The 26144-nt window shown below is 44.8% G+C and overlaps 1 long non-coding RNA gene across 6 annotated transcripts in view; it reads right to left on the minus strand.

Moving 5' to 3' along the window:
* The window catches only part of LOC102166460 (uncharacterized), a 418456-nt gene that overhangs the window by 22421 nt on the left and 369891 nt on the right, over positions 1-26144 (minus strand). For 2 of the 6 annotated variants that reach the window (XR_014844450.1, XR_014844448.1), the window contains exons 10-13: positions 25286-25461; positions 11774-12051; positions 7870-8002; positions 3744-3783 (exon numbers count right to left, since the gene is read on the minus strand). This is a non-coding gene — a long non-coding RNA (uncharacterized LOC102166460). Of the gene's footprint in view, positions 1-3743; positions 3784-7869; positions 8003-11773; positions 12165-25285; positions 25462-26144 lie in introns of those variants that run through there. The other 4 variants (XR_014844455.1, XR_014844452.1, XR_014844454.1 and 1 more) reach the window with 4 other exon arrangements.

Genomic DNA, 26144 nt, shown 5'->3' on the forward strand with positions numbered 1-26144 from the left:
GATGCACACATTTTAAAAGTTGGTAGATATTGCCAAACTCCCCTTTGAAAGTGTTACTGAAATATATTTTACACTCAGCAGTTTTCTTCCCAAGCATTAGTGAGCTTTAAATTGTAGCAGCTGGATTTTTGTTTGTTTGGTTGTTTTTAGAATTTTGTCTCTTAAACACTGCTTTCTGGGTTTATTTGCCTACTCAAACAAAGGAACAGAGGCAAGGAGATGGAAAAGAGATAGAATGAAAGGAGCGACAGACAGGCTGAGTGAAGACTATTTCCTACAAACAAGAAATGGGGGGCATGGGAAGGATTTGTACCCTGGAGGGTCCCACAGGATCCTGCTTGTCTTTTTTGTTTGTTTGTTTGTTTAGGGCCGCACCCACGGCACATGGAGGTTCTCAGGTTAGGAGTCCAATCGGAGCTATAGCCACTGGCCTCCACCGCAGCCACAGCAATGCCAGATCCGAGCTGCGTCTTCGACCTACACCACAGCTCACAGCAACGTCGCATCCTTAACCCACTGAGTGAGGCCAGGGGTCAAACCTGTGTCCTTAGGGATGCTAGTCAGATTTGTTTCCGTTGAGCCACGACAGGCACTCCCTCCTGCTCGCTTTTTTTTTTAAATTATTATTATTATTTTTTTTATTTTCCCACTGTACAGCAAGGGGGTCAGGTTATCCTTACATGTATACATTACAATTACATTTTTTCCCCCACCCTTTCTTCTGTTGCAACATGAGTATCTAGACATAGTTCTCAATGCTATTCAGCAGGATCTCCTTGTAAATCTATTCTAAATTGTGTCTGATAAGCCCAAGCTCCCGATCCCTCCCACTCCCTCTCCCTCCCATCAGGCAGCCACAAGTCTCTTCTCCAAGTCCATGATTTTCTTTTCTGAGGAGATGTTCATTTGTGCTGGATATTAGATTCCAGTTATAAGTGATATCATATGGTATTTGTCTTTGTCTTTCTGGCTCATTTCACTCAGTATGAGATTCTCTAGTTCCATCCATGTTGCTGCAAATGGCATTATGTCATTCTTTTTTTATGGCTGAGTAGTATTCCATTGCGTATATATACCACATCTTCCAAATCCAATCCTGCTCACTTTTGATAGGGGTAGAGGGAGATGGTTACACAGGTAGTTGTGGAAGTCCCAGTCGGGGACCAGAGATAGAGAATTCTGGGAGACCACTGTAAGTTAAGAATTGCTCAAGAAAGCCATCGGAATATTGTGGAACAAAGCAGGATTGCTTCACTATAAAACCATAAATAAAAGCCCAAGATATGCCTCAGGTGTTTAAGTGAAAGAGAGAATGAGGCCAGCATTCAAATTCAGCAAGATAATGATCCTTAGGGCCAAGGAGAGGAATTTAAGGGAAAAATGACATTCCAAAGTAGGAGACCCTATTTATATGGGGACATGAGATGATTCAACATTTTTTAGCACATGTTATTACCACCCTTCTGCTGATTTGAATAAGCACCATGATAGTCCTAGTTTGACCTCACAGGGTCAAAGACTCTCTCATCCAGTACAAAGGAGGAGTTAATGATGTAAGCCTGATGTCTACTCGAATAACGAGGAAGAAGACAGTCTTTTTCCCCCTTCCCACTTTCCTTCAATTATAAAAATGTAGCCCACCTAATCCCACAAGGGCCTGCCTGCTTGTGTCACTTACAAGTGTTTTACCCTAAAAAAAATCTATTTCTTGCCTATCACTTTGTCTCTCACTGAGTTCCTTCTGTGCTGAGACACCAAGAACCTAAGCCTCACTAAGTCCATACACCAGGTGAGTGATTCCAATTTTTAAAAAGTGGGTTTAGGAGTTCCCATTTGGCTCAATGGTAATGAACCTGACTAGTATCCATGAGGGCAAGGGTTCAATCTCTTGCCTTGTTCAGTGAGTTAAGGATGTGGCGCTGCCGTGAGCTGTGGTGTTGGTTGCAGACGAGGCTCGTTGCTGTGGCTGTGGTGTAGGCCAGCAGCTGCAGCTCCAATCCAGCCCCAAGCCTGGGAACTTCCATATGCCATGGGTACAGCCCTAAAAAAGATTAAAAAAAAAAAAAAAGTGGGTTTAAGTCCCAATCTGGGTTTAGCTGGATTCAAGTCAAAGGTGTTTTGGTTTCCGTTTCAGAGCTACCAACCTTCCCACATCACTCATATGTTCCATCTGGCAGCTAGGTTGTAAAATTAACATTACAATGTTTCTCTGTCTCTGGTGTCTCCTGCTTTTTAGGAAGACTAACTTTCCTCATAGCATTTTCAAGGATTCTGGCTTCCTCGGGCATTGTCCCAATATGCTCAGCAGTTTAATTCTTTTGTCTCTACATGTGGAATCATCTTAAAGCCTCTTCTGGTCCTTAAAGCCTCTTCTGGAGGCTGTGACGATGTCTTCTCTGGCTCTCAATACCCAGAGAAGCAATTGATAGTAAAAGAAACTACTATGGCATAAGGATGAGTTTGAGCTGACAGTAATTGAGAAATGGATACAAGAAAAATGCTCTGTCCTTCCTCTCTTTGCCTAAAAGTGAGACATAAATATACAAAGATTCCCTTCTCCCCTATCTTCCAGGAAGGACAAAAGTTAATCACTAGGAACTACTCATCAGGCTGAAGAAGGCACTGGAGGAATCTGTATAACAAACTTTACTGATTAGACTTTATCTACCATTAGATCCCCATATATTTATCTATTCCCCTTGAAAGCCTAAAACCTCTTTCCTTTGTCCTGTCATTTTCCTACAAATTTATTATTCTTTATTGAGGATACTTTACAAGCCTGAGTTCCAAGCTACCTCTTTGAGTTAGTTACTCAGCTCTGAATACTCCCATGTGTTACATGCATGATACAGATGCTCATAAACTTGTTTGTTTTTCTCTTGTTAATCTATCTTTTATACAGAGCTCCAGCCAAGACTTTAAGATGGGTAAAGGAAAACATTTTCCTCCCTACAACAGATAAACTTCTGGGTAGTCTTTCCAGAAAACAGAAATCATCCTCAAGAATATTTCCAAATTTCACATTTAACGTTTGGCACTTTTCCACGGTTTTCTGGGACAGGAAGCCAGGTCTAATGTAGAGGATGGGGGGTGCTTTCTAATAATTTTTTCTGTCTCAAAGACTCTCACCCCTTCCTAACCGATAATTTTCAGAATGGAGAGAATTCTCTTGGACATGGAAGCAGGAATAAAGTAAGATCCAAGGAATCCTACTGTTCCTGTATTATCCATCAACATTGCACCATAAAGCCCAAAGGAGGGGGTTTATAGCTTTTTCTTTTGAGGTATACTTGAGGGTAGCTTCTGTATTCTGAAAAGACTACCTAAAATTTATGGGTTTTTTTTAAACAAATAATATTTTATTAGAATGACACATTCAGAGTTCTAGTAGTGGCTCAGCAGAAATGAATCTGACTAGTACCCATGAGGAAGCAGGTTTGATCCCTGGCCTTGCTCTGTAGGTTAAGGATCCAGTGTTGCCGTGAGCTGTGGTGTAGGTTGCAGACTCGGCTCAGATCTGGTGTTGCTGTGGCTGTGGTGTAGGCCAGTGGCTACAGCTCTGATTTGACCCCTAACCTGGGAACCTCCATATGCTGCGGTTCGGCCCTAAAAAGACAAAAGATGAAAGGAAAGAAAGAAAAAGAAAGGAAGGAAGGAAGGAAGGGAAATAAAGAAGAAATTACACATTCAAATCTCAGTTCTCACTTGTTTTTAAATTCAACTTATGAATCCTAATCACTTACTTATTCACTAAAAAATAGTTGTCGGGCTCTGGTCCAGGCACTGAGGATACAACAGAAACAAAACAGATGAAACATCTTACTCTCAGAAGCTTACATTCCAATGGGAGGGGGGATAAGCAAAGTAAACAAGTAAATTACAAACTATGCTGGAAGGTGATAATTTCTACGAAAACAAACTAGGCGAATGGGATGAGAATGAATTTTAAAATACGGTGGCAAAGAAGGTTCTGCTGAGAAGATAAACACCTTCGAGTACTTTATTTTATTACTGTTTCCAACTTTATTGAGATGTAATTGACATACAGTGTTGTGTACATTTAAGGAGTATGTTATGTTGATTTGATACACTTCTATACTGCAAAGTGATTACAACCATAGGTTAGCTGCACTTCTATCATGTCACATGATTACCATTTTTCTTCTTGTGGTGGGAACATTAAGATCCACTCTTGGCAATTTTCAAGTGTGCAGTACAGTAGCATTAACTACAGTCACCATGCTCTATATTAGGCCCCCCAGAATATTTCATCTCATACCTCTAAGGTAGCATCCTTTGACCAACATTGCCCCACTTCCTCCTCTTCTCTCTGCCCCTGGTAACTGCCATCCTACTCTGTTTCTGTGAGTTGAGGTTTTTTCAGAGTCCACATAAAAGTGAGATCATTACAGTATTTGTTTTTCTCTGACTTATTTCACTTAGCATAATGCCCTCAAGATCCATCCATGTCATAACAAATGGTAGGGTTTCCTTCTTTCTCATGGCTCATATTACATAGTGAAAAATTACATGTAATATCTATCTATATATACTTAGATAAATATGTATCTATCCCCCCCTCCCCACATCTTGTTTAATCCATTCATCCATTGATGGACACTTGAGTCGTTTCTATCTCTTGGCTATTGTGAATAATGCTTCAGTGAACTTCAGAGTGCAGATATCTCTATGAGATCTTGTTTTCATTTCCTTTGGATATATGCCAAAAGTGAGAATACTGGATCATACGGTGGTTCTACTTTTAATTTTTTGAGAAATCTCAACATAGTACTGAAAGTCCTAGGTAGAACAATCAGGCAAGAAAAAGAAATACAAAGTATCCAAGTTGGAAAGGAAGAAGTAGAATTGTCTTTGTTTGCAGATATGATTTTAGATATAGAAAATACTAAAGCCTTACCCAGAGTTTCTCACCCTCCCTCACACAGATTTCCCCCAGTTACTTCCTCACCCAGAGTTCCCTCACTCTCCCTCACCCAGACTTCTACCACCCTCCCTCAATCATACTTTCCTCACCCAAAGTTCCTTCACCTTTAAAACAAAAAAAGAAAAAAAAAGAAAATAAAAAAGAAAACACTAAAGATGCCACCAAAAAAATTCTTAGATTTATTTCATCAATAAACTCAGTAATGTTGCAGATCAAAAAAAGAAAAATCAAACACTAGGAAAAATAAGTTGAATGTGTATACACCAGCAATAAAATATCCAAAAAAGAAATGTTTATATTCCATTCACAATTGCTCCAGAGACAATAAAATATTTAGGAATAAATTTAGCCAAGGAGGTGAAAGGATTGTACATTGAAAATTACAAGATGGAAATGAAAGAAATTGAAGAAGATACAAACAAATAGAAAGATATCCCATGTTAATGGGTCAGAAGAATTTATATTGTTAAAATGTCCATACTCTCAAAGCAGCCTATTAATTCAATATAATCCTTACCAAGATTCAAATGTCTTTTACAGATATGGAAAAAACAACCCTAAAATTCATATGGAACCACAAAAGACCTCAAGTAGCCAAAGCAATCTTGAGAAAAAAGAACAAAGCTGGGGGAATCACACTTCCTTATTTCAAGCTATATTATAAAGCTATATTAATCAAAACAATGTGGTCATGGCATAAAAACAGACACATAGGCCAATGGAACAGAATTGACTGTCCAGAAATAACCCTTGCACATGTGGTCAACTAATGTTTGACAAGGGAGACAAGAATGCTTAATGGAGAAAAGACAGCCTCTTCGATAAATAGTGCTGGGAAAATTGGATGTTCCTAGGTAAAAGAATGATCCAAGATAAAACAAGTTTTGGTGAGAAGGTGGAGAAAAGAGAATACTTGCGCACTGTTGGTGAGAATGTAAACTGGCACAGCCACTATGGAAAACAGGATGGAGAGTTCTCATATACATATATATATATTCATATAGGTATGTATAGATAGATATTACATGTAATTTTTCACTATGTAATATGAGCCATGAGAAAGAAGGAAACCCTACCATTTGTTATGACATGGATGGATCTTGAGGGCATTATGCTAAGTGAAATAAGTCAGAGAAAAACAAATACTGTAATGATCTCACTTTTATGTGGACTCTGAAAAAACCTCAACTCACAGAAACAGAGTAGGATGGCAGTTACCAGGGGCAGAGAGAAGAGGAGGAAGTGGGGCAATGTTGGTCAAAGGATGCTACCTTAGAGGTATGAGATGAAATATTCTGGGGGGCCTAATATAGAGCATGGTGACTGTAGTTAATGCTACTGTACTGCACACTTGAAAATTGCCAAGAGTGGATCTTAATGTTCCCACCACAAGAAGAAAAATGGTAATCATGTGACATGATAGAAGTGCAGCTAACCTATGGTTGTAATCACTTTGCAGTATAGAAGTGTATCAGGAGTTCCCGTCGTGGCGCAGTGGTTAACGAATCCGACTAGGAACCATGAGGTTGCGGGTTCGGTCCCTGCGCTTGCTCACTGGGTTAAGGATCCGGCGTTGCCGTGAGCTGTGGTGTAGGTTGCAGACTCGGCTCGGATCCCACGTTGCTGTGGCTCTGGTGTAGGCTAGTGGCTACAGCTCCGATTCGACCCCTAGCCTGGGAACCTCCATATGCCGTGGGAGCGGCCCCAAAGAAATAGCAAAAAGACAAAAAAAAAAAAAAAAAAAAAAAAGAAGTGTATCAAATCAACATAATATACGCCTTAAATGTACACAACATTATATGTCAATTACATCTCAATAAAGTTGGAAACAGTAATAAAATAAAGTACTCGACGATGCTTATCTTCTCAGCAGAACCTTCTTTGCCACCGTATTTTAAAATTCACTAATGAATTCCTAGAAACACATAACCCGCCATGACTGAATCATGAAGGAAGAGAAAATCTGAACAGTTCAATAATGAGTAAGGAGATTTAATAAGTAATCAAAAACCTCCTAACAGAGAAAATCCTAGGATAAGATGGTTTCACTCGTAATTGCTACCAAACATTTAGAGATAAATTAACACCACTCCCTGTCAAACTCTTTCAAAAATTTAAGAGGAAGGCACACTCTCAAATTCACTTATGAAGTCATCATTCCCCTGATACCAAAGCCAAATAAGGACACTGCAGGAGAAACGGACAGCACAAAATTTTGTTGACTATGTTGAATGGTAAAGCCAAAGCCATAAATAAAAATACAGCCTAAGGCAATTTTATATAAGACTTTGAGAAAACATTTTCTTACTGAGACATCATCAGATTCCAGACTCAAAAAAGATCTAGTATTGTAACATTATTATACACATATCCTGTATTCTTGCCTTAGAATTTTTCTCTTCCTTCTCATAACTCATCTTCAAATATTGTCATATTGGACAGTCAGCCATATTTGTAAAACAGACACTAGTAATAAATACTTAAAATGAGAAAACTGCAAAAAAGCACAAATATTTCACAATACAGTTCACTTGTAACTTACACAATCCATGGTTTTCCATGTTACAACAGTAGTAAAGCATCAGGGAGGTAACTGGGCACATAAAAATTCCTCCTTAGGAGTTCCCGTTGTGGCACAGTGGAAACGAATCTGACTAGTAACCATGAGGTTGTGAGTTCAATCCCTGGCCTCGCTCAGTGGGTCAAGGATCTGGCATTGCCGTGAGCTGTGATGTAGGTCACAGACAAGGCTCGGATCTCATGTTGCTGTGGCTGTGGCGTAGGCCAGCAGCTGTAGCTCCGATTCGACCCCTAGCCTGGTAACTTCCATATGCTGCACCTGTGGCCCTATTAAAAAAAAAAAAAAAGGCAAAAAAAAAAAAATTCCCCTAAAATGAAGATTCCTCTCTGATTTACTTTCATACCTTAGGGCTTACTTGGTCTGATAAGGCTGTGGCGGGAAAGGTGAGTGTTGGGAGGTAATTCAGAAGGCACAGGCTGAGCTCAAAGGCCCATCATCCATCCCTCTGTGTGGCCAATCAGCAATCACATCCAGACCTGAGAATGAGATCAATCAAATGAGTGTGGTCTGACTGCACACCTCCCTGTGGGGCTGAAAGACCTCTAACGAAATCACTAACTACGGCTGCTCAGCCATAGTTAACCAATCACTGAGTACTAGCATCTGGGTGTGTGGTCAGTTAAAAAAGAGGCAATTTGTTTTCCCCCAGTCAAGACACAGCCCGAAATCTGTAGAAACAATGCCTGGGTTCCATGGAACCCTTTTTGAGAAATTCTGCTTTGAGGGTTACTATGAATGGGTCAGTAATACGTGCAAAGTTCTCAGAAGATCGTCCGGTGCAAAGCAGTAGCTACTGTTGCACTGAGAACAAAGGAACTTGCAATGGGGAAGAAGACTGGCATTAATGCCAAAAATTATTACATAGTGAGGTCACTGCCTTAAGGAATGCGTTAAGTTCTCTGGACACACTGAGAAGCAACGTCTAAGTTTGTTTCCGAGTTAAGAGATGGTTTTACTTAGTAGCTGGCATTTGTCTGACAGTCAAAGAATGATTAGGTGCTTTCTAGTCAGACATTAGAGGGAGAGAATGCTCTAGACAGAGAAATTGTGTGGGTGAGTAGGTTCATTACACAAATAATGCATGATCACCAACAAGGGAAACATCAGAAGAAAATGTATGTATTGTGTTTCCATTTCATCTTCAATTGATGCAGGTAATCGTTTCCACAGAAATTTTTGCCTTGATCGGAACTGTTAAAATTTAAAAGTGTATGTTGAGTTTAACTCCCTAATGTGAGCCAGACCATTTGTAAAACCCCAATTTTACTTTACTAATGACCACAATCAGGGTAGAAAGGGGTACGGAATAACATTTGGTTTCAGGAAAAGACAAACAGGAACACAACTAGTTCATATTTCTAGTTTGTTCCCGTCCAGACTGAAACAGGCATTCAATAATTTGCTGGAAAACGCAGGAACGTGTGTGTGTGTGTGGAAGTGATGCCTTCGTTTCAGGAAATTCATTATCATGTTATAGTGTTCCTATTGAGCTTTCAAAAATACTTTATATTGTACAAACTTGAGTCTATTTGAAGTGCAACTTGTTGGGATTTGAAAGCAAATCTAGCTCTTGAGAAGAATGAGAGAGATTTACAGAGGTGTGAAGAGAATGTTGAATGGGATCCAAAATCTCTTTATAAATGTATTTTAAAAATAATTCAGCATTGTTTTTAAATCATGATTTCTGGAATGAGGAGTAGATGCAGGCTTGGGCCGAAATTGTCCTTCACTCTTTGAAGGGTTTGGGGGTTTTGTTTTGTTTTTTGTTTTTTTTGTTTTTGTTTTTTTCCATTTTAAGTACAAACTCTGCAGCTGCCTTGAGCTTCCGAGTTCTCTGGGTAGAGTCTCGCTCTGGTTAGGGAACAATTAGAGTCGCAGTGGAATTCACACTAGATAAAGTGGGCCCAAGGGATGTGGGGGTCGCTCTCTTCCCCAGCCTGATGCCTGCAGTGGTGGTAGCCAAGGTCTTGCTGGCCAGGGCACCACGGGGGGCCCTCAGCAGAGGCCCAGGGACAGCGTGGCTGCGACAGTGCAGCAGCTTCCGGTGCCATCCAAAGGCGTCATCAACATGCAGCACGGGAGGCGGGCAAGAGATGTTTGGGAATGGTCATTATCTGTCTTCCCACAGATTAATCATTTTGTCCAAAGCCCTGAGGACCCCACTGTGAAAAACACCGCACCAGGGAGAGGAGAAAGAGGAAGAAAAAAGCAGAAGGGTGGGGTGGGAAAGGACATGGAGAAGAAGAGAAGGGATTCCAGGGAGAGAGGGGCTAGGGGAAAGGGCAAAAGAGGGACAGAGGAATTCTGCTGGGCAGAGGACCTTGCCTAGACCACCATTAGCGCGGAGCGTGCCTGCCCCTAGATGGCGCTGTGTGGTTAGCAAGTTCAGAAAGTAACCCCCTCGAAGCGCAGCAGAGTCCCAGCTTTCCCCTCCCCGCCTTACAGTATTTGGTGCTTGTTTGGTCAGTTTCCCCAGGCAGCCTCCAGATTAACTCCTAGATGCTGCCCTTTGTCCTCATCTCCCTTCCCTTCATTCTTCTTGCTTTTTCTCATCTACTGTGTGCTATGCTGGGTGCTTTACCTGGATGCTCACCAGAAATTTGTGAGATCAGCAATATTATCTATTTTATAGATGAGAACACTGAGACAGGTAGATGAACTTAGAAGCCCAAGGTCTCTCCATCTGCAGGCTCAACAGCTGCTGGAGGCAAGGCTTGAATCTAGGTCTGTGGGGTTGCAAAGTCCGTGTGCCTGGGGGTAGGGAATGTCATGCCTGTCTCCCCACCACCATCTCTGTCTGACTCTGAGCGTGGTTGGTGTCCTTTTTACTACACATTAGCTAGGGCCCAGCCTGTCGGCCATCTGGCCCCTTGGTCAATCAATGCTCATGCTGTGTACCGAGCCCTGTCCTGAGCCCACGGCAGTGAATGGCACAGGTGGCTTCCACAGGAGGGAGGTGGATGCTGTGAGGCATTACCGCTCCCAGGAGGAGCCCAACGTGAGTGCCTTGCTCATTAAGTGAATAATCAGAAACAGAGAGGAAATAAGGGAAGAAACAAAATAACCTAAATCATCGTCTCCTTCTGTTCTGACAATGAATATGTTTATTTTCCATTTAGTTCATTTAGTATGATAATTTCTAGGTCCCTCCTTGTTGAGTTATCCCTCTTTAGGCTCATGGAAGCAACAGGGTAAGGATCCAAGAAATAGATCCTATTCTCAAATAATTAGTAGTTAGTAATTAGATTGCGAAGAATTTAAAATAAAAATCACCAGTCAGTTAGGTGGAAATAATAATCTTGGAAAAGAAAGCATAACTTTTTGATTCCATTTTATAATTTATTTTAAATTGAAACAGAGTGAAAAGAAAAAAAAAGGACAAATAAAGAGGAAACAGAAGCAGAGGAAGGACAAAAGAGGACAGAAAAGAAAATGGAACAAAAAGAGGTGATTAGAAGTTTCTGCTTAGAAACCTGTATCTTTCCTCTAGATCCTCTGGTCTCTACTCTTGTCTATTTCTTCTTTGCATCTCCATGTCTTTTCCCTCTGCACGCATTTGAAAATGAATCGGAAAAGAAAATAGAATTCAAAGGTAACTTCCTCCTTACCCCTTATTTTTCGAATGTTAACTATGTGGCTATTTCAGTACAATGAAAAGTGATCAGTCAATTATCAATTCAGTCAGTGAAATCAAATCAAGATATCTGTAGCCTAGACCAACTGCTTTTTAAAAATGTATAAGGCATTTGAATGAACCTTACGTAGCTGAGTAGGTACAGGAGAAAGGAAAAAGTGTTGTGATGTTGGCAGTGATGACGAGAAAACAGCTTTAAAAAAATGTCTCCCATGTGCCTGGTACTGTCCTAAACAACTGACAAGTTATAGGAGAGAATAAGTGGAAAGAATTGAGAGAAAAAGCAAATATGATATGATATATTATTAACTTGTTTCCCAGAGTTCTCGTCGCGGCGCAGCAGAAACGAATCCGCCTAGAAACCATGAGGTTGCAGGCTTCCATTCCTGGCCTTGCTCAGTGAGTTAAGGATCTGGCGTTGCCGTGAGCTGTGGTGTAGGTCACAGATGCGGCTCGGATCTGGTGTTGCTGTGGCTCTGGTGTAGGCCGTCGGCTACAACTCCGATTCGACCCCTTGCCTAGGAACCTCCACATGCCACGAGTGCAGCCCAAAAAGACGAGGAAAACAAAACAAAACAAACAACAACAACAACAACAAAAAGTGTTTCCTTACCTAAAAGTTCTTCACTGTTCATCAGAACAAAAGGCAATCTTATCCTCCTTGAGAAACAAAAGAACCGCTTCTGTTACATCTGGTAAATTCATCTGTTGTTGGAGAAGGTACAGCCAAGTGTTCAGAGAAATAACCTTCTTTAGGTCCTTCTGTAAACTGTCTGGCTTTTATCAATGGTCTTGACTTCACAGAAAGGAACAGTGTGAGAGGCAGGCATCCAAGCCGGTTAGCTTCCAACTTTCAGGATATGGCTAGGCAAACATCCTTGAGTCAAGCAGCTGTGAACCATGAAAAGGAGGCCCCCAAAATCCATTTGGTTAGAGTGTTAAGATCAAGCAAGAAAACAGTTTAAGCGTCAGTGGTACTGCAACCTCAGTGAGATTTTATCTATGGAGTGAAAGATTAGGGAGACCGAATTTATAGTCATTCAGAGGAAGTATTTATAAACTTGGCAGAGCCTCATGTGAGAGCAGAACAAAGGCTGCCAAGGAGGTTCATAAATTGAGATGGATGGTCTGCAAGTACTTTCCGCAGATACTGCACACATACGCTGGTACCTACACTGCATGGCCTGAGCTCAGTGTTGAACAGCCTTGCCCGATGTTGTCTCCATTGTGGGCATGCGCTGGGGGTGGAGGCTTGAATCAGTATAAGAGTTAGAACTGGGATGGAAAAGAAAGGGTGTTCTGAGGATGAGGCTGTGTGGTGGGGAGGGATGGGAGGAAGAGGAAGATGGCAAGGAAAGGGGGTGGCAGTGAGGGCAGAAGACCCTTCATGAGGAGAAGAAGAATCATGAGAGTAGGGCTGGAGGAGAGGATATGAGAGGCGGCCTATGATGTGGGGAATGACACAGAAGAAAAAAAATAATAGCATAAAGGGAAAGGATTCGCTAGGGGAAGCAATGATCTTGATCGGCAAGGCACACGGGCCAAGTCTGACCTGCTGCCTGATATTGCAAATGAAGTTTTATTGGAACACAGTCCCCCTGAATTGTTTATGGTTGTTTGCATGTTGCAACAGCAAACGAGTACTTAGAACAGAGATCATATAACCTGCAAACCTTAAAGTATCTACTATCTTGCCCTTTACAGAAAACATCTGCCCAGCCCTAGCCTTGACTATGGAGTCTGTACCTTTCTCTGCCACTCAGATGCTGCTGATCTCTGCCAGGATCTATTTCTATCAATGGCAAAGCCATTAAAAAGAGAAAAAAAGAAAGAAAGAAAAAAAGGGGTAGGGGGGAATTGGACAATTCCCCAATGCACGGGGAAAATACCATGTGAAGATGCAGGCAGAGGTGGTGTGATGCTGCCGACACCAAGGGACACCAAAGAACACCAAAGATTGCCAGCCAAAAAGCACTGTGGTGAGAGGAGAGGCCTGGAACAGCGTCTTCCAGCCCTCAGAAGGAGCCCACCCAGCCTACACCTGGAGCTTGTACTGTCATCCTCCAGGACTGTGAGACAATAAATTTCTGTGGTTTTGGCCAGTCAGTGTGTGGTACTCTGTTAAAGCAGCCCCAGCAAACTAATACACACATGTACACAGTTTCTCAAGTAGGCTTTTTTGATGGCAGTGACCATCTCCCTAGGGGCCACTTCTATTCCCAGGGGGACACTTACTTCATCCAGAGCTTATAAGAGTCTAAGGGCCTTTGCTTTCTTTCTCTCAAAAAACTCCAACTCAACAAGCAAGCCTTCCAGTACCTGACACTGTCAGCTCTGGGATTGCCTGTTTCCAACAGTTCTTCCTCCTTCGACAAAGGCTTCAGAATAGTTACAAGCTTCCTTTTTTTTCTTTGTAAGGCCGCACCTGCGTCATATGAAGTTCCCAGGCTAGGGGTCAAATAGGAGCTGCAGCTTCTGGCCTATGCCAGAGCCACAGCAACACCAGATCCGAGTCGCATCTGTGACCTACACCACAGCTCATGGCAACGCTGGATCCTTAACCCACTGAGAGAGCCCAGGGATCAAACCCGCATCCTCATGGATACACTGAACCACAGTGGGAGCTCCACAAGCTTCCTTTTTTAGATCCACACAGTAAGACAAATCAAAAATGCTTTGTCATCTTTCTAATTCAAACTTATCATTATGGTTTACTCATAAGCTGTAAAAGTCATTAACCTGCTCTAAAGACGCCATATCCATTCGAGGTGTGGTCACCAACAGGAGTGTCCCAGACCCCTGAGAGGCCAGGATTAGAGCTGCTGACCTACAAATCTGTATGTTCATCAAACTTTGTGTGTTGGCTCAGTTAAAAATGCTACATTTATAGGACCAACAGGTCAAAATAAAATGTTTTATCTTCAAATGTTAAAAATTAAACTAGTAGTTCACATGTGGGTCCTTGGAATTGCTTGACTGGTGACTCAGTGGATCTGATTCATCCAGTGATGGTTGCTTGGGTTGCTCCTGTCTTTGGGTTTCTGTGAATAACGCCGCTATGAACATGAGACTACACATATCTATTCAAGTCCCTACTTCCAATTCTTTTAGTTTCTCCCCAGAAGTGGAAATGTGGAATCATCTGGCAATGCTGGGATTACCTGGGAAAATCAGATCTTTAATTTTTTTGTAGAACCACCATCCTGTTTTTATATTCCCAGCAGCAATGCACAATTTCTCCACATTCTTGCCAAGGCTTGTTCTTTTCTATTTTGGGATAATGGCTATCTTAACGGGTGAGAAGTGGAATTACACTATGGGGAGACAGGTCCATTATTTCCAGCATTTTTTTCAGATGAGAAAACAAAAGTGGAGTTCCTGTTGTGGCACAGCAGTAATGAACCCAATTAGGATCCATGAGGAAAAGGGTCTGATCTCTGGCCTCACTTGGTGGGTTAAGGATCTGGCGTTGCTGTGGCTATGCTGTAGGCCAGCAGCTGCAGCTCTGATACAACCCCTGGCCTGGGAATTTCCATATGCAAACAAACAAACAAACGAAAGACCAAAAAAAAAAAAATTTTTTTTTTAAAGTTTAGAAACTCTCTTACGGTCATCTGGCCAATACTTGGCACATGCAGCACTTTATTTTATTTATTTTTTTGCTTTTTAGGGCTACACCCTCGGCATTTGGAGGTTCCCAGGTTAGAGGCCCACACCACAGCCACAGCAACACCAGATTTGAGCCCCACCTACGACTTACACCACAGCTCATGGCAACCCTGGATCCTTAACCCATTGAGTGAGGCCAGGGATAGAACCTGCAACCTCATGGTTCCTAGTTGGATTCATTTCTGCTGCACCATGACAGGAACTCCACATGCAGCATTTTAACCTGAGATCATCCTACTCCAGCTCTGTGTTCCCAAGCATGATCCCAAATAGCCGGGGAGCTAGATGAGAACCCAGGAGCTTGGGAAATGTAAATAAGGGTGTGAGTTGGGGGCTGTGAGTGGAGATGAGGCTGTACAAGCAAGCAGGGGCCAAACCGTAAAGACATTTGTGTTTTTTCCTGGAAAAAAATTTCAGTTTTTATAAATGACTTGGAAACATAAAATGTATATGGTAATCATATTAATCTAAGGATAAAGAAAAGGAAACATGAGATGAGCCCATTAACAAAAAAAAAAAACACCAAAATCTATGTTTCTCAGAAATGTAATCAGAATAGCTGTAGGTTAAGGCCTAATGTAAGGAATAACTTCTTTTTCCATCAAAGTACAACTGAAAATAACCAAAAATAATAAGATGTTGGTTTTGCATTTTTCCATTTGTACTAAGCAAGGATATTTTGGGGCATCTTATGGAAAATATAACCTCAAGGGTTAAGGGGGCAATCAGCAGGCATCTCAGCAAATTCCTATTGGGAATCATGTCTTGTACAAGGCAGAGCCCCCAGACCGTGGTCCTGGATGAGGGACCCAGAAGGAAGGAAAAACCCTGCTGTATACTTTGGGGTTCAGATTGCATGTGCCGTGGCCCTGGAGTAGAGGAAGAGAGGGGGATCTTTCTGTGGGAGGGGCTGGAGCCCATTAGTCAGAAGTCAGGGTAGGAGTTCCCGTCGTGGCGCAGTGGTTAACGAATCCGACTAGGAACCATGAGGTCGAGGGTTCAATCCCTGGCCTTGCTCAGTGGGTTAACGATCCGGCGTTGCCATGAGCTGTGGTGTAGGTCGCAGATGCGTCTCGGATCCCGCGTTGCTGTGGCTCTGGCGTAGGCTGGCAGCTACAGCTCCAATTCAACCCCCAGCCTGGGAACCTCCATATGCCGCAGGAACGGCCCAAGAAATGGCAAAAAGACAAAAAAAAAAAAAAAAAAGAAGAAGTAAGGGTAGTCTGGGGACCTTTGGCGCCTGTGGCTGGTGGATTGAGTAGGAAGCATTTGCTGCACTAGTCACGCTGCCAGCAACCAAAACCAGCGCGGTGGCCTAAGCTAATATCCCTCAGTAAGGTGGAAGAGTTTGGGTATAAATGGGGAGACAGGAACAGCAGCTGAAGCAAAGGCATAAGTACATGGTTATGCAAGGAGGAGGATCTAACAAGACATGCTAGAAAAGAAACTTGGAGTAAGAGATGCTATTGCTTAGCTCAGTTATCTGAGATGCCTGAAAGGGTGAAAAGGTGAAAAGGTGAAGCCATGTATTATTGGGTCCAATCCTGTCTTTGGAACCTGCCAAGATCACATGGAAATCTGCAAACCTGAGTGGCCTCGCCCTGGAAGATATTTTAGTCATGTGACATGACAATGAAGTGGATTAACCGCTAATGAATGGATGGGACTCTCGTGGTGTGCCAGCATTTTTTTCACGTTACATCTACCATGCTGTGCTAGGGCATAACACTGGCCTTTTGGGTAAGATTATTGTGCTGATGTTGATGCTCCAGTGTATTGGGAAACTGAGCAAAGCCTCCTACCCTTACCCTATGGTGGCTCCTCCAAATCTTAGGCATATGAAAAGGACCATGGCCAAAGGCCATGTGTAACAGACTTAACTTTAGCCAGAGAGAGGTCTCAGGTCTTCTTCCTTTGGCCTCAGAGCTTCTAGAGAGAGGAGGGGTTGTGACCTTAAAAGCATCTTAGGAACATATGGAGGATTGAAGAGGCACAGGGCATACTTTGTAAAGAAGGGGTACGAGACTTTGAGAGTCAAGTCTTGGGAAGAGAAGAGACTTAGGGAGAATTTCAATAGGGTCTTTAACCCCCAAACTATGGAAGATGCTTCTTATTTGTCCTGAGATGAAAACCAAAGGAAATGAACTTGCTTTACTGCTTGAGGGGCTTTCCGGTCACTCAGAGGAAGTGCTTAGATGCCAGAGAGAGGCAGCCGAGGACAACTGGGTGTGGGGAGTGGGAGCGTGGAAAAGAAACCTCAGAGCACAGCATTGAATAATGACAATAATAGAACACCTATAACACACGCAGGCCCGCCTCGTGCTAAGCTATCTAACTGTTAGGGCCAGACCTGGGTCCTACACATCCAGGCATTTGTATGACTGAAGGAGGCACTCCCTGGGGGCTACGGGTCCCTGTGAGCCTCTGGAAAGAAGCCTTCAAACCTAGAGAAGCTTCCACATTGTCATATTGGAAGAAGGATGAAGAAGCATGATGAGGGATGAAGAAGGATGAAGCATGAAGAAGGATAACCTCTCTCCAGGCTGCTAGAGCCAGGCCCTGCCTGGGAGAGGACCCACACTCCTTGCAAAACCTTGAGTGCCCTGGGGATTTGGCTCAGGTCACTTCTAAGGCTCCAGGATGAGATCTGGGGTGAGCAGAGAGCTGAGATCTAGGACCAGAAAGCAGGTCCCTTATTAATCCCTGGGGGGACCAGGCCTTTGGTCCCAGGCTCACCAAAATTCATCCTTTCCTCCCCTAAAACCCATCCCTCCAACAGACCACTGAAAATTTATAGAATGCAATAGCCCCCTCTGCAGAGCAGTGCACAACACCCCCCCCCCCCAACACACTCACTCCATGCAATTTCAGGGAGTTCATAGATTTTATGATTCTTATCCATGGACCTTACTCTATACCAAGAAAGCTGGCCAAGGATTTCAAAGTCTAAGGCCTCAGGAATGATGAAGATGTACCCTGAGTACCCTCTTCACCTGAAGAACCAGGGCTCAAGGATGGCACAACCTGTTTTGAAAGGTGGAGAAGAGTTTGGAAAAGCCTGCTGGCAGTTCCTGGACTCCTTCTCCTGGTCCTCCAGTCTGCTGGGGACACGATCAAGGAAGGACTAACATGGGAAAGAGGGCAGAACAAGAGTGTGTGGAACAGTCTCTCTGGTCTCACCCCATGGTTCTGGCTCCAGCTCTAGCACAAGGCACTATTTGATTTTGTTTTCTTTTCAGGGCTGCACCCTAAAAAAAATGGCATATGGAAGTTCCCAGGCTAGGGGTTGAATAGGAGCTGCAGCTGCCAGCCTATACCACAGCCATAGCACTGTGGGATCTGAGCCATGTCTGCAACCTACACCACAGCTCAGGGCAATGCCAGATCCTTAACCACTGAGTGAGGCCAGGAATCGAAACTACATCCTCATGGATGCTATATTGGGTTCTTGTGGTTCTGCTGAGCCACAAGGGGAACTCTGATTTAAAAAAAAAAATTATTTTATTATTTTTAAAAATATTTATTTATTTACTTTTAATAATGATTTTTATTTTTCCATTATAACTGGTTTACAGTGTTCTGTCAATTTTCTACTGTACAGCAAGGTGACCAAGTTACACATACATGCTTACATTCTTTTTTCTCACATTATCATGCTCGATCATAAGTGACTAGATATAGTTCCCAGAGCTATACCACAGGATCTCATTGCTTATTCATTCCAAAGGCAATAGTTTGCATCTATCAACCCAAATTCCCAGTCTGTCCCACTGCCCCCTGCCCCCAGCAACCACAAGTCTCTTCTCCATGTCCATGATTTTCTTTTCTGTGGAAAGGTTCTTTTGTGCCATATATTAGCTTCCAGATATAAGTGATATCATATGGTATTTGTCTTTCTCTTTCTGACTTACTTCACTCAGTATGAGAGTCTCTAGTTCCATCCCTGTTGCTGCAAATGGCATTATTTTGTTCTTTTTTATGGCTGAGTAGTATTCCATTGTATATATTTACCACATCTTAATCCATTCATCTGTCAATGGACATTTAGGTTGTTTCCATGTCTTGGCTACTGTGAATAGTGCTGCAATGAACATGCAGGTGCATGTGTCTTTTTTAAGGTAAGTTTTGTCCATATATATGCCCAAGAGTGGGATTGCTGGGTCATATGGCAGTTCTATGTATAGTTTTCTAAGGTATCTCCATACTGTTTTCCAAAATGGTTGTACCAATTTACATTCCCACCAACTGCAGGAGGGTTCCCTTTTCTCTATATCCTCTCCAGCGTTTGTTGTTTGTGGCCTTATTAATTATGGCCATTCTGACTGGTGTGAGGTGTTAACTCATGGTAGTTTTGATTTGCATTTCTCTAATAGTCAATGATGTTGAGCATTTTTTTCATGTGCTTGTTGGCCATCCGTGTATCTTCTTTGGAGAAATGCCGATTCAGGTCTCTTGCCCATTTTTCAATAGGGTTGTTGGCTTTTTTGCTGTTGAGTTTTATAAGCTGTTTGTATATTTTAGAGATTAAGCCCTTGTCAGTTGCATCATTCGAAACTATTTTATCCCATTCTGTAAGCTGTCTTTTTGTTTTTTTTCTTAATGGTTTCCTTTGCTGTACAAAAGCTCGTCAGTTTGATTAGGTCCCATTGGTTTACTTTTGCTTTTATTTCTGTTGCTTTGGGAGACTGATCTGAGAAAACATTTGTAAGGTTGATATCAGAGAATGTTTTGCATATGTTCTCTTCCAGGAGTTTGATGGTGTCTTGTCTTACACTTAAGTCTTTAAGCCATTTTGAGTTTATTTTTGTGCATGGTGTGAGGGTATGTTAAAATTTTTTATTTTATATTGGAGTATAATCTATTTACAATGTTGTGTTAGTTTTAGATGTACAATAAGGTGATTCAGTTATACATATCCATATATCTATTCTTTTTCATATTCTTTTCCTATATTGGTTATTATAGAATGTTGAGTAGATTTCCCCATGCTATACTGTAGGTTCTTGTTAATTATTTATTTTAATATATAGTAATATGTATATTTTAATCCCAATTCCTAATTTATGCTCCTTCCCTTTCCTCTTTGGTAATAGTAAGTTTGTTTTCGAGGTCTGTGAATCTATTTCTGTTTTGTAAATAAATTCATTTGTATTTTTTTTGATTCCACATATAAATGATATCTTATGATATTTGCCTTCCTCTGACTTACTTCATTCAGTATGATAATCTCTAGGTCCATCCATGTGGCCACAAATGGCATTATTTCATTCTTTTTTATGGCTGAGTAATATTCCATTGTATATATGTGCTACATCTTTATCCATTCCTCTTATGTGATGCTATTTGAATGCTGAACATAACCACACAGAAGCCCCTGTTCTTTGGCCTCCTACCTAATAAAGAGCTCAGCAGGTTCCTAAGACGTTTCTCTGTGGCCAGCACTTGTGGTAGACTAGAGTCCCAGGAACAATGGCAATTGGCCTCAGTCAGGTGTGCTCATTGGTCTGCTCCTAGGATCTGGGCTTTGGCAGTGCAGGCATCCTCCATCCTCCGTTTGTAGAAGGTCCCTCCACATCCTCACTCTCCCATCAGGCCCTGAAAGAAACCTCTATGGACCAGAATGTAGCAGAGGAGGACCGGGAGTTGGTCCAAGAACCTTCTTTTTAGGGGGCCAGATCTCTTACTGCTCAATCCAGGAAAGTGCCTTCAGAGAAAAGATCTTTTTCTTTTGCTCCATGTTGTCCCTTCAGTCTATTCGGGGACTTTTCCATCGCAAGAGTCCTCTCATTGTTGTCCAGAATGCAGCTCTGTTCAAAAGAACCTCTGAAATGATGGAAATGTCCTATATCTGCACTGCCCTAAGCAGCGGCTGCTGTCCACATGACCACTGAACTCTTGAAAGGCGGCTTGTGCAGACTTTTGTTCAACTGTATTCCATTTAAATGTAGATGTAAACAGTCACCGGTGGGTAGTGGCTACTCTTCTGGACAGTATAGGAGGCAATCGTGCCCCAGCATATGGGAGCTGGAAAGGATACTGACTCCACGCCTTCGTTCCATGGTGAGGAAATAAAGCCAGGCAGGGCAGGGGCACATGGGAATCAGAGGGGAATCAAGGTGGAGTCCCCATCCAGGCACATGCTCTGGACAGGGCGCTGCTGAAGGCCCCTGCCCACTGGAACGCTGCTCTGGAGGAGCCCCAGAAAGCTGCCCCACGGAGCCTGCAGAAGAGCAGCTCCTCCACCTTTCTTGCCCCTCCCCCAGCCCAGCCAGAGGTTCTCCAGGATAGTTCGGCCACGCCTGACAAATTATCCCCAGACAGGTCACAGAAAAAGGGCAGTAAGCAGAATAATGCAAACAAGGCATGAACTGCCCCCCACCCCTTGGGTTTGGGTGGCTGTGGCAGGTGGAGCAGGTGCCTGCTGAGGCGACGCTGGGGAGCTGTCGGGTGGGTGTGGGCAGGGACACCAGGTGAGCAGAAGGAGAGGTGGAGCCTGTTTGATTTTGGCCAGGTGGTCAGGGAGTGCCAGTGGGTCAGGACCACGTGAGACTCATCTCCCTACTTGGAATTTCCACAGAGAAGGAGCCAGCCGCGAAGAAGCTTTCATTCCAGGTCAGCTTCACGGGCCTGTTGTTTGGGTGTGATTCACTCTCCTTTGCCCTTTGGGCAACGGAGTCACCCAGAGGTGAAGTCACTTCCTGAACTCAGCAGGCTGAGCGGGGTGAGGGAGGGACTGGAGCCAGGGCTCCTGGTGCCCAGGCCGGAGCTGATGCCCCCCCCTTCCTCCCTGCTGCCCTGTGCCATGCCTCCCATGGCTGTGAGGCCACCTTGAGCCTAGTTTCCCCCAGTGTGTGTGTGCGTGTCTTGTGGCTTTCCTGAATTCATAGGAAGGGGTCTGTGTACACGCCCCTTTCAGTGTGCACGTGAAGGTGTGCACGTGTTACTTTGTGCAAGTGGAATTGCTTGTTTGCCAAGTTCCGTGGGAAGGTGCAGGAGTTGTTCGCACAAGTCTGCCCGCCGGCCCCTCCCCAATAGCTCTGAATCCAACTGGCCGGCCGTCCCCTCCCCTTCCCCTGGGGTAAAGGAAGAGGCACGCCCTCTCCGCCCACTCCTCCGCCAGGCCTGCCTTCTTCCTATTGCTGGATCCACATCCCTCCCTTAGCCTCCAGGCTCCCGTGCCCTCAGTGATCTCCTCCTCTTCCCAGCTCTCAATCTCTCTCTTCCCCCTGGCTCTTTCCTACAAGTGTGAGCTGCTCAGGCATCCACTGGCCTTTCAGAACGCGCACCCTTCCTTACTCGGTCGGCTTCTCCTGCATCTCTCTCCACCTCTGGCCCCCGGAGCTCCCTTGCCTGTTGAATGTCTCTGCAACTGCAACCTCCACTTCCCAACACTAATGTCTCCCTCTTAGCGGCTCATCTGCCTGCTCTCCCGTCTCCTGTTTTACATAAAAGCGCTCTTCCCAAGACCACCCCTGCCAGCAGAGCCACCAGCTCGTGGCCTGGTCTCGATGCCTCCCTTTGTCTCACCAAACCGCAGACTCCTTTCCATTTTACCTCTGAGATTTCTCTGGACTCTGACCTTCCCTTCCATCCTCACTGCCACTGGCCACGTTACTCTGCTGACTCCTTGTCTCCTGTTCCTTGTCTCCCATTCATGCTGGTTTATTTCTAAACCCAGCAGCTTGGACAGATCACATCCCTGCTCAAAGCTGACAGTAGCTCCCCTGAGGCTTGCTGAGCTGCCCTTAAGCTCAGCCAGGAACTGAAAAGCATCTCCACTTTCAGCCCTGCGCTCCCTGTGTGCCCCTGCCACTCATCATAGGGTCGTGTTTGGTGTTTTCCCTATTCGACTGTAAGCTCTGTCAGGATGGGGACTCGGTCTTACACACCATGCTTATGGCTGTGCCCCCAGAGCCTAGCACTGTGCTTGGCACCTAAGCACCCAGTATCTATTGAATCAATGAACAAGCAAAAGAATGAAATGCATGCCTGAGTGAACGAATGAGTGAGTGAATCAAGGTGGCTGTCTCTGTGTGAGAAAAGCCATGAGCCTCACAGGGAGAGTCCCCAGGTTGCCGGCCCTATGCACAAAGATGAAAAGTCCTTCATGAGCACCCGCTTGGAGGAGCTCAGGTTCACGTCATTGCCAGCTCTGCTACTTTGCGGTTCCAGCTACAGCAGCGGGGCAAGGTGTTCTCAACTCCTAGGCTCCAGGGTGGGCTGGAGTACACCTTCCCCCAGGTGTGATCCTCAGGGCTGGGGGCAAGCCCTAGCACAAGGACAGGAGTCAGACAACCTGCGGTTACCCTCCAGACTCTCACCGTGTCCTGGTTCAAGAAGCCTTTGACCTTGTCTGAACTCTACAAGTGAATGGTGGGTGCTGAATTCCATTCCACTTTCCAGGCAGCTGGAGGATCTCAAGGAATCCTAGTGACTCAGAATCTTTAGCAGAGGAACATGAGTTCAGGTCTGCCCAAGGGAGGCTGAGGCAAGGGGGCTGGGAGGCAGGCTGGGAGTGGGTGTGACTAGTGTGGCTGAGAACTTAGGTGCAGGAATGGGGTGGTCCTGGAGTTGGGTGCCTGGAGAATGCCTTTCATCAGTCAAGGACTGTGCTTCTTGAGCACTTATTCTGTGCCTATACCTCTGAAAATGCTGGAGGTGCCTGATGGCATAGCAGGTTAAGGTTCTGGGGTTGTCACTGCTGTGGCTAGGGATGTTGCTGTGGTGTGGGTTCAGTCCCTGGCCCGGGAACTTGCTCATGCCATGGGTGCAACCAAAAAAAATTAAATAAAGTACCTGTTAACATCTGAGTGAAGAGAAGTGTCTCGGCAGAAGGTATTCAACCCACCTGACGCTGGGGATGGAGAAGCACAAGTGCCTGGGCTGTGTTTGAGAACGGCCTGATCTGGGACTCAGGAGAGCTGGGATGTGGCCTTCTGGGTGGGCCAGGGGCTTCGGGAACTTGCTGTTTGCTCTCAGTGGGCATATCTAGAAAATGAGTGATATCTTTCTCCTTTCAGGACCATGGGGGCAGAGGTAGAGTGGAAGCAGTTCAAACAGCAGCAGGAGAGAGTTCCTGTTGTGTCTCAGCAGGTTAAGAATCCAACTAGTATCCATGAGGATGCAGGTTTGATCCCTGGCCTCACTCATTGGGTTAAAGGATCCAGTATTGGTGCCAACTGCAGTGTAGGTTATAGACATGGCTCAGATCTTGTGTTGCTGTTGCTCTGGCTGTGGCATAGACCAGCAGCTGTAGCTCTGATTTGACCCCTAGCCTGGGAACTTCCATATGCTGTGGGTGCAGCCCTAAAAAGACCAAAATAAACAAACAAACGAACCAAAAAACCCCAAACAGCAGAAGGAGGGCTTCAGCTGGGTGTGGGTCAGGACCACCCAAGCATGGCAGGCAGGGGCTGGGGGGTGGCCCAGAGGCCCTGGGTCTCACCACCAGCATGGAAGGAAAGCTGCCTTGCTGGGGTGGGTGGGGTCACCCAGAGGTTGGCTGGGGTCACCCAGAGGTTGGCTGGACCTGTGTCAAAAGTGACTCTGAAGGTCTGGGGTAGGGTGCTGTCAATCCTTTCAGGCTGCTGTAACAAAGTCTGGGGGCTTAACAACAGAAACTTATTTCTCATCATTCATTTTCTTGTTTTGTTTTTGGCAGCACCCATGGCATGTGGAAATTCTAGGGCCGGGGATTGAAACTTAGCCATAGCAGCAACAATGAAGGATTCTTAACCCACTGAGCCACCAGGGAACTCCAAGGAAAGCTTCCTGTTTTAAGACTTCCAAGGAAGTGGGAAACTCTGGGAGGCAAGAGGCCAAAAGAGAAATATTGAAAATGAAGCAGGAACGTGCCCAGGCCTCTGATGAACCACTGGTGAAGTAGCAGGTCAAGCTGTGTGGAGCCTGGTCACCGAAACTCCTGCCTGAGGTCACACATCCTTCCCACCCACCAGTGACACCTGGGCTTGAGGCCAAGAGCTTCTGACTGGTCCCTGAGTGCCTTCCTGCCCAATGTACCTACAGGCTTTCCAGCTGTGAACTGGGGTTTTCAAGGGGGCTCATGTGTTCAGTCCAAGACAGTGGGGAGAGCATGTGCCTTGTGGGCAAAGAAAGCCTTAAGAGAGAGTTCAGGAAAGAAAAGAGATGGGGAGGGAGTGAGGGGCTGAGATTCCAGGTGGCCAATGAGGACCATGGAGCAGGTGCTGTCGCCAAAGGACAGTCTCTTGCTGAACTGGCTCCACTCAGCACAGAGTCTGGCCGTATTCTCACCTCCTCTTTACTCCTGATTTCCCAGACTGAGGCCATTTTCTAGAGGGAGATCCTGGCCCAGGGTCGAGGCAGGAAATGTAGAGAAGGCCTGTACTCCCCCAATGGCAGAGTCCCTAAAGCTACCCCCTTTATCACTCCCTCCGTTCCTACTCCCCCAACCTTAACCCTGGCACCTAAGACTCACTCTTGCTCCCTGTGGCCTCCAAAAGAGGATTCACACGTCTCTGTGAGTCAACCACACCAGCATGCAATAAGCCTCAGCTAAGTGCTTGTTGGGTGTTCTCTTCATCACTGAAAGGCCATTCATCCAGTCCGTCATCGCGTGCTAAGCACCTGCTCCGAGGTGCACTGGGCTGGATGCTAGGGAAATGGATGGAGACGATTATTGCTGGCAGCCTGGGACACAGACAAGGAAAGATGTAGTGACATCTCTGAGGAGGGGAAGGCTGCACCCTATGATGCTGGATGGAGGCGGCAATGCCATGTGGGGCCTATAGGTGGCAGCAGATGCCCACTGCAGCCAGCAGGGCCTCCTAGACACCTGGGGGCAGGTAGCCAGCCAGGTGCCAAGAGAGGCAGTGGACCCATGGAACTGGGTCGGAGAGGGACGGAGGCTACCCTCGCCAGAGTGCCCATGTACCTCTTCCTTACAAAGATGTGTTTGAGCCTAAGTCCCAGTTCCTCAGCTTCTTGTCCAGACATTTTCCCATCACCTTCGGGAGGCAGAAGTTAAGTGACCTGGGAAACTCACAGGGTACTGGGCTGCTGCTGGGTGGGTACCAGACACTGTACACACCCCTACGTAGCCCTCATAACAACTCTGCAAACCAGCTGTCCTCACCCCCATTTTATATACATGGAAACTGAGGCTCCCAGGGATGTGGGTGACTCAGAAGGGATGGAGCAGGGATTCAAAGCAGCTGACTCTATTTCCATAAAAGCCGCCTGGGCTCTGCTGATGGGAAGGATGCTTTCAGATGCCTGGAGGAAGATGTTCCCAGTGCTGCGGGGGGAGGGGCCGGAGCCCCGCTCAGTTGAATTTT

The sequence above is a fragment of the Sus scrofa genome, chromosome 4, assembly GCF_054392235.1.
Source record: "Sus scrofa isolate SSC_HxYL_T2T_F1_AM1 chromosome 4, Sscrofa_HxYL_maternal_Yorkshire_Landrace_v2.0, whole genome shotgun sequence".
NCBI lineage: Eukaryota > Metazoa > Chordata > Mammalia > Artiodactyla > Suidae > Sus > Sus scrofa.